This window comes from Talpa europaea (genome assembly GCF_964194135.1).
Source record: "Talpa europaea genome assembly, chromosome: 1".
NCBI lineage: Eukaryota > Metazoa > Chordata > Mammalia > Eulipotyphla > Talpidae > Talpa > Talpa europaea.
In genome coordinates this window covers 118,081,507-118,099,653 of record NC_140073.1, presented here as the reverse complement: position 1 = coordinate 118,099,653, position 18,147 = coordinate 118,081,507, and positions in this window count along the sequence as shown.

Genomic DNA, 18,147 nt, shown 5'->3' with positions numbered 1-18,147 from the left:
AATATGGTACTTAATTATGATAAAATTATAAATATCATATTATTCACAACAGCCAAGACATAGAAACAACCAAAGTGTCTGTTGATGCATAAATGTGGTGTATGTACACACATATACAAACACAATGAAATGTTTGGCTGTAAAAAGAAGGAAATCTTGTCATTTGCAACAACATAGATGGACCTTGAAGGAATTCCTGAAATGAGCCAGGAAGAGAAAGACAAGTACTATAAGATCTCACTTAAATGTGTACTCATAATAGCCAAACTCATGGAAACAGAGTAGAGTGATCATTTCTAGGGGCTGTAAACTGGGGGAATTGGGAGATGTTGGTCAGAGGGTATACTTACAATTGTAAGTAAATAAGTACTGGGGGAAATTACACCGATAGTAAATATTACACAGATAGTAAATGATAAAATGAGACATAGTTATTGTATCACTTTTTCCTTTTTACTCTAATGGTTACTTTTTACTGTAACTCTACCTCTTTGTCTATCATAGGAAAAAGAGAGGAATGAAGAGAAAGAAGAACAAGAAAGAGGAGAAAGGAAGGGTAGGTAGGCAAGGGGAATCATCAGAGAGAAAAAATATGAAGAGAATTGAAAAGCCACAGAAAATTTAGGCAGAAAAGCAAGGCTAGTAACTGTAATTATAAATTAAAATGTTGAAACATTACTATGCATAAAGCATTTTAATGGTCATCCTCTCCATTTTACTGAGAGAAAGGAAGATGGATTGGGAGGGTGAGTGGGAAAGACTATATCAAACAAATCCTCCCCTACTGCATCATTTTCCCTTAGGCTTGATTTTGTGCCAACAGAACAGGTGTCAGAGATGTTTAATCCTCCGAGCTGTTGGTATGTCCCCAACCCCATGTTTTTATGAATATTTCACACAACTATTTTTCTTATGACTTAAACTCATCTACACTCAAGGGTCTACGTGTAGGCAGCAGAAGAAAGCATAAACAGAGAAAGTGTTTTCTCTTCTATGGAAGAACAAAATTCTTAGATCTTGACCATAAATAGGAGAGAGAAACCAGATAATTCTAGTGTGCTTCAATTCTTTTTGTATATTAGTACCTGTCAGGGCTAGTCTAGCTGCTGCTTAGATCAGGTTGCTCTGTGTTAATTTCATCAGTGTCTGTTCATCACCTAGCCCTGGTCTCCAATTATGGTCAGGTAATTGTCACCAGTTATGCTCATTTTGAAAAAAGTATCTGTTAATAGTCCTGTAATTTGAAACAGGTCACTGACTTCTAATAAGGTAAGGGTTCTCCTTATTTTCTGCCTTTCATGCTTCTGTAATGTTTACTGAGGAATACAGAGACCACCATTTAAGCAATTTATACCAAAGGCACCCAGTATCATGACACAATTCAGGATGCGGTGGGAGACTGGCAGGTGCGCAAGGAGCGACAGAGAGGAGTAGTTGGCAGGGCCCATGTGTATCATCTTCTCAGTTTAGAAGCCCATATGGTGCTTCATAATGCTCTGTTCAATTGCCATATAGTTTTAGTCTACATCTTATTAAAAATAAACTCTATTAAGAAGAACATTTCAGATACATTATAAATTTCATATTTTAATTCACAAGAATCTTACAAGAGGAGCGTTTAATAAAGGCTGACCTTGAAAGATAAACTGAGACATCTACTTTTCAAATGGAAATATGAACTTATTTCTAAAAGAGGTTTCTATTATTTAAAAATTGCTAAATAAAAATTCCATGTCTTTGATTAATATAAAGTTAAAGTGCAATTTTAATGTTGCAAACAAAATATAACCATCTACCCCTGTCCACAATGGAGGCATGTTCTCTTCCTTTTGTAGCTTGACGTAGAAAGGTGTGAGTAGAAAGGCATGAGTCCTAATTTTAGATACTGGGGATGACTGGAAATTATAGTCCCTGACCTTCAGATTATTGTTATTTGGTTTATTTAGTAAGATATAGCTACAAGAGCAAGTTGCTAGGGCTTATAAGTAATGGTCATCTATATTTTAGGGATTAATCTTATAGTTAGTAGAGTAATATGCTACTTAAAATTAATCATATAAATCTGTAAATTCTGTTTAGCTCTCAGGACAATTTTTTAAATTCTTAATAGATATAATTAAAATGAAATTGACTTCATTGCATCAGAGCTGTTTACAGTATGAACATTTCATATATTATTCAGTTACAAAGTATGATCTGGGTGGTCATTAATATCCACGTTAACTGTGCAAACCTAAGAGAGCCACCCTGTCCTCTGCTGCCATTCTTCATACCGCCCACTGCTTCCTGGATTTGTCACTTGAGGGAAATAGGGCAGCTGCCTCTAACAGACTTACTCAGAGCACACTCACGAAAACACAGATTCCTACAAAAGCCCAAGGAAAAAAGAGATATGGAAGCAATGCATATCAATGATAATTCCTACAAATGTACTCACCCTCCTGATTTCCTTTATCATTAGCTTGAAAATTCTGGCTTTGGGATCTGGAGACATATGCTTATTTTCATTCATATGACATCCCCCTAAAAGATAAATACATGGCTTTGGCAGAGAATTCAAAACAAATGTGGAAACTGAGAAACACCCAAGTTATTATCTTGACAACTGGGTTTTATATACTAGTTGGACATCTTCAAGAACCCAAGATTTATCATCCATTGACGTAAACCCATGGTGTAGAAATTCTAAAGCTATGCCCTGGAACTAAGAGATTTCTATTCCCAAAATAGGTATTGTTATGGTATTGCCTAATAGAATAACAGAATATGCTATAAAGGATAAAAATGAGATTCATAAGAATGAAAAACATGAAAAAATGACAACACTTGAAATACATCAATGTAATTCATTTTGTTTGAGCAAAATGAGGGAATGAAACTTCCAAATCAAATATTCTAGTGAATAGGTAGGAATAATGTGTGTATTATTTTAATGAGGTCATTATAATAAGCAGATAATTATGAAATTCAAATAAAATGGCACATGATAAATATAGTTAAATTATTTAGTTTTTCTTTTCTGATTCCAAAGTTATTTCAGGGTTATCATTTGGACCATAAATTAGTTCCACTCAGCAACTAATTAGCACAATTCCCAGTAAGTATTTACTGAAGAATAAATATGTAGAAGTAGATGCTAGTGTGATTCTGGTTAAAAGGATGAATGACTAACAAGTTACACAGTATATGTAGCATTTATCTGACCTATGAAAAAGCACAATTTGAACATTCTTTCAAACCTTTCCAGTGATTTTATATCCTTAAATTTATTTAGTAAATCTACTTGGTAGTATTTCTGAAAATCTGGCTATTTCATTACTGTTAAAAAGTAACGTGAACTAAAGTACATATGTAGATATAATCTGTCAAATAAAGAATCAAAATATATCCTTTTCTTGTTAAATTTAGCATAATTAAAAAAAAACCAATCAACATAGTATTGGAAGACTTCGACACAGAAAATAGGTAAGAAAAGGAAATGAGACATCCAAATTAGAAAGGAATATGTAAAATTATCACTATTTGCTGATGACATGATAGTATACAAAACCATAATGATGCCATCAAGAAACTTAGAACTAATAAATTCGGTAAAGTTGCAGAATATAAAGAATACAAAGTTGCAGAATACAAAGTTGCAGAATACAAAACCTATACACAAAAATCTATTGTGTTAGTACGCACAATGAACTATCAGAAGCAAATTAAGAAAATGCCATTTATAAGTACTCCTAAAAGAATAAAATAATTAGCAATAAATTTAACCCAGAAAGTGAAAGACCTATATGTTGAAAACCACACTGATGTAGAAACTAAAGATGACATAGTCAGAAAACATGGTGGAGTAAGCCAAGCGAGGAAAATATCTCATCAAGGATATCCACAAAACAGCTTAAGAGTCCAAGTATCTCCTATCAACTTATCACCTGAAGATGCTTGACTACCACCTGCACTACAGAAAGTAGGTGACCAAAAATCCCTCAGTGCAGCACAACAGGGGAACTGGGAAAGGGGGGCAGGAGCTGCAAATACAGCAGCAGCAGCAGCAGAATGCACAGCAGCTATGCAGCCAGTGGCTGTGCAGGAGTAGGGAACAGGGGGAGGAGGGTATAGAGGGCATATGTTGCTAGAACAACTGTACAAATTGGGGAGGACCTTGAAACTTGGGAGCAAGAGACAGATGAATGGATTAAGAAAATGTGGTATATATGCACATATACACAGTGGAATACTTCTCTCTCTCTCTCTCTCTCTCTATATATATATATATATATATATACGCACACATACACACATATGTATATATACACACACACACACACACACACATATATATTAATCAAAACAATATGGCATACAGAAGTACACATAGATCACTGGAGCAGAATATATAGCCCAGAAAAAATGGATGCTTATATAGTCAATTAATTTACAACAAAAGGGGCAAGAATTAAACAGTGGGGGGCAGACAATCTCTTAAATAAATGGTGCTGGGAAAACTGAATAACCACATTTAAAGGGATGAAACCAGTCTACCATCTTATATCATACACAAAAAGTAATTTAAAAATGGATTAGCCTTAATAAAAGACTTGAAACCATTAAACTCCTAGAACAAAACATATGCAGTGACTTGACATGTCTTGGCGATGATTTTTTTAGATTTGCCACTAAAAGCAAAGGCAACAAAAGCAAAAATTACCAAGTGGTACACCAAACTGAAAAGCCCTACACAGCAAAAAGAAATCATCAACAAAATGAAAAGGTGACCTCTCAAATAGGAGAAAATGAAAATTGTATGTCTGTAAAGGTGTTAATATCCAAAATACATGAAGAATTCATACAACTCAATAGCAAAAAATACTTGATTCAATTAAAAAATGGGTGAGGACCTGAATAGATATTTTATCCAAAGATATACAGATGACCAACAAATTCATGAAAAGATATACACATTACTAATCATCAGGGAAGTGCAAATAAAAAGTATAATGATTTATCACCTCACACCAGTTAGAAAGGTTATTGTAAAAATGATAGGAAATAACAAGTTTTGGTGAGGATGTGAAGAAAAGAGAATCCTAGTACACTGCTGATGAGAATGTAAATTAGTGCAGTCACTATGGAGTCATTATGTCGGTTTCTAAAAAATTAAAAATAGAACTACCATATGGTCTAGAAATTCCATTTGTGGGTATTTATCCAAAGGACATAAAAACACGAATTTGAAAAGATATATGCACCCCCCATGCTCATTACAACATTATATACAATAGTCAAAATAGGAAACAACCTATTTTGTTTGATATATAAACAGTATATATAGATGGATGAATGGATAAGGAAAGTATGATACACTCAGACACACACACACACACACACAATTTTGATGATATTCAGTCATCTAAAACGAAGGAAATGGACCTTGAGGGCATTATCTTAAGAGAAATAAGTCGGACAGAGAATGACAACCATATGCTCTTACACATAGGTGGAATCTAAAAAGAAAACTGAAAGACACAGTCAAAAAACAAAGTTCAGTTACAGAGAACATATTGTTACAGAAAGGGTCATTGGGAGTGGGTGATATAGGTGAAAGGGGTCAAATGGTACATTTATAAAGTAAATAAATTTTTGGGATGTAATATACAACATAGTGAATATAGTTATATTGAATATAGTTATATATAATATATATTATAGTTATATATAATGAATATAGTTATATATAGTGAATATACTATATACTATATATAGTATATATAGTGAATATAGTTATATATAATAAATATTATAGTTATATGTAATGTACAACATAGTATATATAGTAATACTGTATTATATATACATTTCTAATTTTATTGATTTGCCATTTACACAACTATATAATTTTGGTATTACAACTTCACACCTTTATATGTGCACATGCTATACTCACCCTCCACCAAAGCTCCAATATATATGAGAACGCTATTAAAGAGATGAGATCTTTAAAAGTTCTTAATATAAGAAAAAATTTGTAAACATATATGGTTATGAATTTCAACTAGGCTCATTATGGCAATCATTTTTCAATGTATACAAATATTGAATCATTATGTTATATACCTGAAACTAATGTTACATGACAATTATACCTCAATAAAAAAATCACAGAATATCTGTTAGCATATTTTGTCTATACATTTAGGGTTGCATTTTTGACTGTAAACTACATATTTCTCCTAAAATTACATAAGCTTAGATATTATAAAATGAAAAATTTGAAAAGGCATGCCCAGTTTTAAAATAATCAAATAAAGCAATCTATTTTATAATTACATAAAATTGCTAAACTAGGTTAATTAAGATATTTTCAGTAACTATTTTTAAATCCCTTACCTAAAAACTCAGAAACTTGTTTTCATTTTGGTGTTTCAGACTTGGAAGTGATAGATTTATTAGTTGGAAAAGGAATTTTAATATCCATGATAGCTCTAAGCTAGTCATTTTTCTGCTCTAGTCCCATAAAATTTCATTTACAATGGTTAACTTGGGATTTTTAGACTTAATTATTATTTCCTTTTCTAACATGTGAAGTTATTAAAGTCAGAAGCAGACTGGTCTATAAATACTAATAATTAAGTTTAACAAAACTTTCAAATTTTTTCTTCTCTTTTTATTGCATCAGTAGTCCGCTATCCGTTAAATTAATGAAATATGAACAAATATAGACCTACTGGTCAGCCTCAAATGGTTTTAAAAATAATTTACAAGTGTGATGGTTTTTCATAAACATTATTAGAAGTTGAACCTCACAATAACAGTCTATGATTGGCAGGATAGCTTATCTTAGATCTAGACTTATCTTAACCTCTTGTGGCATCTTATACACAGTGAAGAAACTGCAATATAGATAAGATTACTAGCAAGGAGTAGTGTTAGCAATTGAACCAGTTATTGTGAATCTAAAACCCCATTACTGTAAATCCAAATCCAGTGCTCATTTTACTCTACCACCATGCTGTGCCAAATCCCTGCAATATAATCTGATTTGTCCAGGTAGATTAAGAGGTTGATATATATAAAATACTTATTTATCTTTAGATATAAATTCATCTTACATTTGTCATTTTAATATTTTACTCAATCAGTCACCAGCCATCCATCCCTTAATCCCTTCCTTGCCCTCCCACCCTTGCTCCCTTCCTTTTTTTCTGCTGTTTAATTAGCAAACTATTGCAGTTCTATCAAGGTGCTTTGGGAATGGTAATGGGGAAGGCAGTAGGGTTTTCTTGCATGGAATAAGTATAACATAGAACCAAGTAATGAATATTCAGTATTTTATGAACCTTATGGTAAGGGGAAGGTCCTGTGTGTATTATACACACACATATACACACACACATATATACACATACATATAAACATATAACATACCAATCACACTGCAAATAGTCGTGTATCATTTTATTCTGTTAATTAAGAACATAATGAAATATACATGCACATTCATTGTATTTACTGAAAATACTTAAATGAAGAATCTTATACCTTGACAAGATCAATGAGCGTGTGAAAAAATGTAAACCTGCAAGTCAAAATAACATTTCATTATTTTTGAATATGAAAAATAATGGCCATACTTAAAATCTCTCAAAATATGATTTGGTTACATCAGACCTTTTAAGAAGTGTTTGTTACATATCACTGTAATCAATTTAACAATTTGACAGGGTTTTGAAGTAGGAGAGATTAGTCCCTCACAAAATATCCTCCTGTTTTTGAACCTTTTGTCTCCCTCTTCATTTACCAAAGTCCCCTACTGAATTCCTGATTTCTTTCAAGAAAAGATTCATGTTAGCCTTTGTGGAACTATAGGTCAATGTCTTATTTTTCCAATTATTATTAGCATTTCTATATTTTTAAGTAATGCTTCAATGAATTGCTTTCTCCTCAACATATCTTCAGGCATTATCTAGCATTTTGGAGGATATATTTGGAGGGAGGGAAATGACTTGGACATAGTTGACTAAACTCTCTATCTGCATAAAACTAACAATGAAACCAACAAATTACTTGATAGGTATTTTTTATATGTAGTTAATAAAAATGCACTTCATTGTCACTTACGTACCCATGTACTGAAACTACTAATATTAGTTTAGGCTATATGATGAACTTGGCAACTCATTGTCTAGACATGTTCAACAATGGAGTAACACAGTATTTTTATTTTTCTTAGCAAAATGATGACTGATAGGTGAGCCATGATGTATACAAAAATGTTTTTGTTTTCTAGTCTACAAACGAATCAAATATTTTTGCAGATAATGTAAGACAAAAATATTTTTATTTTTTTACTTTGAATGCTAGCAAAGTTATACTTAAAAATGTTTCTTTTGGGGTAGAAACTCTCAGAACTTTAATATATAACTCTTGGACTATCTCTCAAAGTTCATTATTTGCTCTGGGCACTCAAAACAAAACTGTTCTTGCAGCTTGGGGAAGGACAAAGAAAATCTTGAAAGTACCTAAGTATTTGGGATAGCTGTGGAGCTTCTTTTCCATTGTACAGAATTGAAGTTCTATTAAGATAACTAGGGAAGTCACCATGAATAGACCACTTTTGTGGGACCTACCTCAACCTGATGATCTTGCTACAGAGAACCTTTAAAAACAGTGTGGCTGCTCTGGTTATTCTTAACACTGTAGAGTGATTTTTCTATGATCTTAGGTATGGGTTTAGGGGACAGATAGTTGGAGACAAGAATGTTGGTTCTAATCATAACTCACTATTGCAGACTCAAATCTTAGTTCCAAAGAATATTTAGATTCATTAAAAAATCTATTCAGGTGCAGTGGTTGAGCACTGGGCTGCGAGGCTGCCCTCTGTGGCGCGGGTTCATTCCCCAGCAGCCAGGGAGTGTCCTACAAAATAAATAAATAAATAAAGGGCCTCCCCAGTGGCACAGTGGTTGAGCACTGGGTTGCGAAGCTGCCCGCAACCTCTGCGGCGCTGGTTCGAACCCCGGCTGCTCCCCGGCCACTGGAGGAGGGTCCCACATGGCGCACAGACCTCTCCTGCTGCCCGCTGCTCCCGTCAGCAGTGTACTTCGGTCCTTCTGCCTGCTCTGCTCCCCGCTCTGGCTCTGGTGAATTCTCTCACCCTCCCACACTTCTGACTGTACCCAGTGCTTGTATAAATAAATAAATAAATAAATCTTTAAAAAAAATAAAAATCTCTATTCATCTTATACACTCTGATTTACATATTAAAAGCATAAGAGAAGCTTTTCTCTTGTGTAATCTGTTGGTAAGATAGTTATTAGATTGATTCTGGAATTAAAAGCAAAACACTTGTAACGGAGCCAAATAAGTAAAGATATTTTGCTTATATGCATGAAATAAAAATAAAATGGAGTTAAGAAATAAAAAAAATACTGGAGAAGAAAAGATATCTAAAATTCTCCTAATTAATCATTCATGAAGAACCAATCACATGCCAGTACCATTTCAAACAATATCTCTTTTTCTTCACACCATCTATGAGGATATGGCTTTTCATGCATGCTCTTAACAAAAATATTGGAGGAACAGACCTTATTTCAAGCACTGTTCTAGAAGCTGTAGGCATAGGAGAAAGCAAAAGAGACATGACACTGTTTTTATGGAGTTTCCATTTGAGAAAGAACAACACACCATAAACAAGCAAACACAGGGCAATGTGACTGGAAGTGTCACCTGAAGCAGACTAGCATTTTTGCTTGGATGGACAGATCAAGGATCCTGGAAACAGCATCTATTTTAAGATATGAGGAGAGGACACTGGTGTTGGTGGAAAAATAGGAATACCAATAGATCTTTTAGGAAAGAGCTTTATATGTTTAAAAAATTTAAAAAAGAAGAAGATGAAAAAGAAGAAAAGGCCAGTGTGGCTAGAGAAAAATCAGTGAAAGAAGCCTTCCAGAAGGTTGCTTTCAATATATAAATCAGAGGGTATCACTTTCTTGCTCAAAATCTTTTAGGAATTTCTCGTTATACATAGAACAAAATTCTGAGGCCTCCAAGTTTCTGCACAATATGACTCCTGTTGTCCATCAAACCAAACATCCTCTAGTTTACTCCCCACCAGCAACACAATCCTGTTGATTTTCTAGTATGTCAAGCACCCCCAGCCTCAGGATTTTTATCTGGTATTCCCTATGTTTGCTGTTCTGTTACTATGGATATGTACATAACTTCACTTTTTCATCATGTCATTTTAATTCTTTGCTCAAATGTTATATCCTTAGAGAAGCCTTTCCTGAATACAATGTAGACGCTAAGCCCCTTCTACATCTCTTCCTTTACTCTGCTTCTTATAGTTGCTATGGCTGCATAAGAAATTACATTCTTAGTTGCTTAAAGCAACAGTAATAATTTATTATCGCCCATATTTTGTGTGAGCCAGGAATTTGAGAGTGGTTCAGTTGGTCAGTTCTGACTTAGTGTTTGTTAGGTTTCTGTCAGACAGTGGCTGTGGTTGCTGTTTTCTCTCAGCTTTCCTTCATATGTCTGGTACCGGATTTACAAGACACAACAAACTGAGGACTGGAATAGGTGGGGCTTTTCCAAGGAAAAATCAACCTTCTCTTTCTCTATAGAATCTCTATAGCATAATGGCTTCAGGGCAGTTAGAATTCTTACATAGGCTCAAAGATCCAAAGGCTAATGGAGAGAGCGTGAGAGAGGGAAGATGTATTGCCACTTATGATCTTGTCTTGGGAAGTTAAGCAATGTTATTTCTGGAGGGTGAAGTGTCAATATGATACTTCGATGGAGAAGTGTCCATATGACATTGCCTTTTGATGGAGAAGTATCAATATGACATTGTAAGAACATGTAGAGGAGGATATATATATGCTCCAATGTTTGGAAAACAAGTCTGCCACATTGCTTTACTCTTTCTCCAAGATGGTTTTTATTCTGTTTATTGCCCATTTCCTCTCACTAGAATGAGCCCTATAAAGGCGTGAAAATGAGTGACTTCTTTGCTGTTAGTAAATCTTTTTCAACACCTACATTGATGATTAGCATATAGAAGGTACTGAACATTTTTTGTTATTGTGTTTTTGAATGAATATTTCCTGAATCAATGATCTATGATGCTTTGGGAATATTATGAAAACCAGCGTTTTAGTGATTCAAGAAGGAAAATTTTATAGTATTCTGTATAGTGTCCCATAAATGCAATAAGAAAATAGAATACACTAAAATTTCCTATAAGACTTAGTTTTCATGATGAATGCCTAAATAGAAAAGGAAAGAATGCTTCTTTTATAGTATTTTGGAAAAGTTATGATTTTTTATATTATTCTTCTCACTTGACACAAATCACAACAGTTTGAGGAGTATTAATAAAGATATTAATCTTTTAGTCACATTTATACAAATGTTTTCACTTAGTTCACACTATTATCAATGAAGTTGAACTGGGCAGACTTTTATTCTCATTTCCAATGGGCCTAAATTTCTGCTTATTGTAAGCAAATTACTGATATCTAGAAGGAAAATATTCGTTGGGTCATTACTGAAAGGACTGTAACTTTTTTGAAGTAAAAAAATATTCACTTGAAATCCATTCTCCATTAGCGCTCAGAGCAGTGGTTTGTAATACAAGTGGGGACATGCCTTAACATTATCCTTTTAATAATAAGCCTCAATGACATAACAATCTCTATACCAGGAGGGAAAAATTATGACTTTCATTCAAATTAAAAAACCTTAAATGCTTACAAAGAAGGGTTGAGAAGTTAATTGCATACCGCCAGCAAATGTATAAGCATTTAAGAAGATGTTGCAAAGGGGCTCCCCCTGGTGGCGCAGTGGTTGAATGCTGGGCTGCGATGCTACCCGCAGCCTCTGCAGCACCGGTTCAATCCCAGGCCACCACATGGTGCACAGACCTCTCCTGCCACGCCCGCTGCTCCCCTCAGCAGTGTATTTCGTCAGTCTGCCTGTTCTGTTCCCTGCTCTGGCTCTGGTGAATTCTCTCACCCTCCCATGCTTCTGACTGTACCCAGTGCTTATATAAATAAATAAATAAATCTTAAAAAAAAATCATAAAAAAAAGTTGCAAAGGAGAAGGCAAAATAATCATTCACAGATAACATAATTATCTAATCGAAACTCCAAAATGATTAACAAAATCAGAAGTAATAGTTGCAACTTATCTGGAAAGAATATATTATAAAAATATCAATAGTTTTCTTATAAATAGCAATGATTATAAGACAATGGAGAAAATCAACATATAGTAACAAAACATAAAACACTTAGGACTGGTCATAAATATGCAGCAATAAACTAAGAGATAATGCAGTACAAAATTTAAGGAACGCACCTCCTCACTTTCCTGTTAGATCAGAATGAGTCGGATTTTAAATGACAAAATCGTCATTGGCAACAAGACTACAGAAAACTGAGACTTCCTGTTTTCACCACCAGAACTTACTGTCTGTGACTTACTGTCACAAAAAGGAAATGTGCCATCCAAGAACACAGCCAAACCTGTGAAGGTGATTTTTTCGATAATTCTGGAGGATCCTGTCTTTTAAGTCCTAGAATGAACAACAAACTTGAAGTTTCTTTTGCTCTGGATGACACACGTGGGTTAGAAAGCCCTCATTAAATTTGGACCCAGAAAGAGAACTAATAGATCACTTAGAAAGTGGACAAAAGATAGAATTCTCCAGAAAAAAGGCTGGGGCTGAAGCCAACCCCCTCCAAGGAATATGAAACCAGATTTCTAACATAGGTTTCCAAGCTTCTCTGCCTCCTGGCATTCCAGACACCAGGAATTTTTGAAAACTAAATGACAATGTCTGGCAGTCCTAAGCAAGGCTTGGAGGAAAATGTTAGTTTTTATTCCTTAGAAAAACCAGTACATCCACTTCTGAGTGCTGACAAGATCTTCACGGGATGGTACTCCAAGACAGGATGGAAGCTCCTCACAGAGCCACAGGGAGAAGAGCACATGCACAAGAGCCATCACAGACCTGTCCAGCCAGGCTGCTGGGTCACTTCCCTATGCCCACACTTCCGGTCTACTGCACTATCAGGACAGGCCTCTGAAGGCTGGTAAGACCAAGTCCTCAGGAGGAAATTGCCACTACCAAATGGCTGACTCCTCAGGGGCTGGGTACATATGGCTAGTATTTGTCTCCTCTGACTAGGCAGCCAGGAACAGGTAGTTCTCAGCAAGGAAACTGGGAGAAAGATTTGGTCTCAAACCTCCCTTGAAGAGACTGGAGGTGAGGCAGGAAAAGGCCCCTGAGAGTACAGTTTCCTGGGAATCTTACAGCCTGGACTGAGACAAGATAAACACAAAGCCATTTATAAGCAGTGACAAGACTCAGTCCCCTGGAACACTCAGGGTAGGCCTGACAGCCTGGCTTAGGACAGGGCAGCTGAAAGTTGGGCCTGACAATGTGGGACACTTAGCAGATGCACCTGATGAAACAGTGGAAGGATCTCAGGGGATGATGCATCTGTGGTGTAGACCTGCAGGGGTCATGGAGGTCACAGTATTGGTGGGCAAGGAGGGTACCATAAACTTTTGGATTGGTTCCATCAGCAGTCAGGGCCAAGACATGGGCTGGGCTTGGGAACCCAATGCCTGTAGCTCCTTGGCAGGTACCAGAGCTTGACTTGGACTTGAATATAAAGTTTCTAGGCATGGAGGCTGAGGTGAATTAGGCACAGTCTGGGATGTCCTCTTTAAAGAGTCAGGCTTGAAGAAATAGTCCTTACACCTCAAGTTTGAGCCACTACTGAAAGTGGCAGTGCAGACTCACCCTCCTACAGAGTCCTCCTGAGGCAAAGCTGGTGGCAGTTGAATTCTTAGGCACTTCAGATTATTCCTGTGCCACGTCCCCATATTTGAGCCCTTAGCTCCTAGGGTCCTCTCCCAAGCATGGGCCCACTGGGAACGTGCTGCAGTACAGTGGTGGTAGAAGAGACACCAAAGGAGAACCTGTTGCTGAATATCAAGTGTGAGGAGCCTCGTGAGAAGAACAATCATGAGGACAATCATGATGGGGTGGGGTGGGGGGGTCAGACTGTATACCAGAGACAGTGGAAGAGGCTCAGAAACAGAAAGAACTTACCAAAGTTGAAATTCAGAAGGTTCTGAAAGAAAAAGATGAACTTAACGCAGACCTGAGTTCTATGGAAAAATCTCTCTCTGATCTCTTCAAGAGAGAACAGAAGGTAGTGGCCAAAGGCCATTGCAGGAATGATGAGTCACTACTGAAATGTGTTGAGGATTACACAGTAATAACTGAAAAGGAAGGCCTAAGATACCAGACTTTGAAGGCTAATGTAGCAGAAAAACTCAAACTGGCAATTAGGAAATTGCACAAGCAGAGGTGCTGGACTTCTGATTGAGCCAGAGGAAGGGCAGCTCTGTTTCCAGTCCTGGAGAAGACAACTAAGGAGAAGACTAAAGAACTGACTGGAATTGCGATGACCATTTTTCCAAATGGAAAAGATCTAGCATGGAAGTCCTTGACTTGTGCCATCTCTCCCTCCTGTTCGAGAGTCTGACTCTGTTAGAAGGTTTCATATACTTTCTTTTTGCTTAATCTCAAGTCTGTCTAAAAATAGCTTGCTGTAAATAGAAGGTTAAAGTTTCATCTTAGCTTAAAGAAAAAAGAATTGAGACAGTGAAGGCTTTGGAATTACAGGCATTTAGGTTTAAATCCTGACTCCATCATGTGCTACCTGGAGGGCTTAGCCTCTCTGAGCTCAGTTTTCCTATCTACAAAGTGGTCATAATAAAGAATTGAAATACTGATGCCTGATTGACAGATAATGTATACCTGGAAAAAGCAACTGAAAATGATGCTTATTAAATGTAATTTAAAATTCATCAAAATCTTATTAGTAAAATTGTGAGACTTACATAATAGACAGATGGAGCAATAAAACAGCACAGATGCTTCAGAGACAACTACTAGTATATACAAAAATATATCGTTTGGTGAAGGCCACATTCAAATCAATGAGAGTAGAAGAAAAATTTCAATAAAGGGTTCTGGATTATGGGTGAAATCTTTGGGAAAAAAGTAGTTAAACATGTCCCTTTCACATATACAGATAAATTCCACATAAATTAGAGCACTGAACAAAATTAAAGTGTACATCAATTATAATAAAATCTAAGTCGGTAAGTATTTGATATGTACATGTATAAAAACTTTAAAGGCATACCTGAACCATAGAGAAGAAATGAACAGATTTGACTACATTCGCTTAAAAGTTAGTTTGCCCTGAGATTAGAATATTCATATATTGCAGATCAGGGAATACATTTAAATAAATGTTAAGGAATTTATAATAGATTTATAACTCTCAAAGCAATAATTATTCTATATAAGTTTGTCCTTAAGAAACAGGTATGTAGACAAGCACTTTGTGCTGAATATTTGTGCAAAAATATTCATTAAAAGATTATTTATGATAAAGGAAACTTGGAAAAATTAATTAGTGGTGTGCTGCCTCATGGTGCAAATGATAGTATATTATGTAGCAGCTGAATGAACAATTTTTAAGAAAATTTAAAGGAGTGGGAAACACTCATAGTAAATTTTAAAATGATAAAGGAGTGTACAATTTTATACACCTGTATATCATAAAATGAATTTAGTGGTTATTTTCCTCAGGGCTTATGGGTGGCTTTCATTTTTCACTTTGCACTATTGTTTCAAATTCTCTATATATGTATTTTTTTATTAAGAATATGTGAAAATGGTGTGCTTCATATCATATGGAGTAAAATCATATGGAGTAAAACTATAAAACATACATGTAGATGATCTCAGTTTATAAAAACTTTTATTTTTTTATTTTTTTTTAAAGGAAAAAAGAGTCTGAAAATAGAGTTTTAAGTCTAATACAACAATTCCTGAGCAGGAATTTGGTGATTAAAAGAGCAGATTAGATGAATCACTTAGAAGAAAAAGGTACACAGTAACTGCAAATCACCTACTGAGTTTTCTGTAACTACCACAAGCCCTACTCTTTGGTTATATTCATTTTTACTTCTGCTGGTGATCAATTACATAAGCTTAATTTCATATGGATTAAATTTTGATATTTTGGTCTAGCAACATAAAACATTGCTTGATGTCTCCATACTCTGAAAGACTACAAACTTATGTCTAATATTTTACATTCTATTGGTAACAATTATAGCATATTACACTTAAGAAATTTATACTCAAATATTCACATCTTGATTTATCAACTTTAGATAGTACCATTTAATTTCCCACAATATAAATTAAGAATATTGGTGATCGTAAAATTAACTCCACCCCTAATCCCCATACTTTTCTGCCTGAGCCGGAAGTCGAACCCACGCCACAGAGGCTGCAGACTGCTTTACAGCATGGCGCTCAACCCGTTGTGCTACCAGGGAGGTCCCCTCATCCCCATACTTTTCTTTCAATATTTGGCAGCCATCATATCATTTTTATTTATAGTCAGGATATCCTGTGTCTGTAATAAAATAATGGTTTTCCCACTTATATTTTTCCCTCTGGAGAATGAAAACAATTTTTAAATTAAATATTTCAGAAATACTGAAAGGTATAAAGATATTACCTGTTAACATATATTTATACCCTTTTGAAAAAATAAAATACTTCCAAAACAGTTGAAGAACCTGTGGATTTTAATAGCATTCCCCTTTCTCCTTTCCAGACATTACCATTTTTCAGAATTTAATATTTATCATTCCTATGCATTTCTTTAACTTCTTACTAGCTACATATGCATTTCCCAGTGAATAAAACAACATAATTATGTTGTCTAAATTCTTAATGTACTTGATATTTTCTCATCATTAGTATCATGAGATCTACTTATGCATATAAACTTTTTACTGTGTCATACATTTTCACTATTCATACTTTTACAATGGGCAGTAATCATGTTTGGCCTTTCTCTAAAGGGAAATATCTTTATTTAAATGGACAGTAAACTTAGGGGTCATTTACCCCAGAGGGAGTACTAAAATCTCAAAATTATTTGGCAATACATACAACATTCCACCCTGTGACTTACAATTAAAAGGAAATTAAATAGTTTTAAAAAATTGTCACTATAAACATTCTTGTGTATATCTCCTGTAATGGACTGAATGTTTATGGCCCCCCTACCATTCATATACAGAAACCTAATTTCCAATATAATGGTTAGGAAATGGGCCATTTGGTGGTAATTAGCCTCTAAGGGCAGAGACATCATGAATAGGATTAGTGCCCTTTAAGAGGACCCAGAATTCCCTTGACTCTTCTGCCCTTTACCACCCAGCTAAGATTGTCATTAACCTTCTCAGGAAGAACCAGGCGCTCACCATACACTGAATCTATCAATGCTTTTATCTTAGATTTTCCAGCTTCCAATATTGGGAAAAATAAATTTCTGTTCTTCATAAGCCACCTAGTCTATGGCATTTTGCTTTTGTAGCCCTAATGAACTACGATAGGATAGGATTTTAGAGTATGTACACCTTCAATTTTTCTTGATATTGGCAAACTGCTTTCCAAGGACTATAGTATCTTGGTTCATAAAATAACAATGTTCACTGCCACTTTTTTTAATGGATATTTTAAATACATCTTTGAGAGCAGAGATATTTGTTGATTCTTTCATAAAAGAAAAATTAGTTAAAAATTATTAAGTGAATGTAGCTAAGATTACAAATGAAGGCACAGTGAAGGTTGTTGTAGTGCCTGGAAGGCACAAAGCAGGTTCTCTATTGATTCAGGCAGATGGCTAAAGGAGGAGTCCTGGAGCCCTCAGTGGCTTTTTCAGGCTTTTAATCATCTTTCTACATCATTTGTAGTGAGGCAAGTAGGTGCAGGGCAGGCAGAGAGGCCTGGGGGCCAGAAGGGGCCTCCTAGCCCTAGGCGAATCTTTACTCTTTCTGGGCTCTCTGGCCTTCTCTTTCAGTATCTTCGCTGGTCTCCAACGCACTATGGCGCACGGGCCTCTGTCACCCCCATCCTCTGTGACTCTGTCCTCATATACTCAGTCTCTAGGCTCAGGTGTGCCTACTTATTCACGTCCACACCACTTCCAGGTGCCGCCATCAGGCACAGGTGTTAAGACCACAGT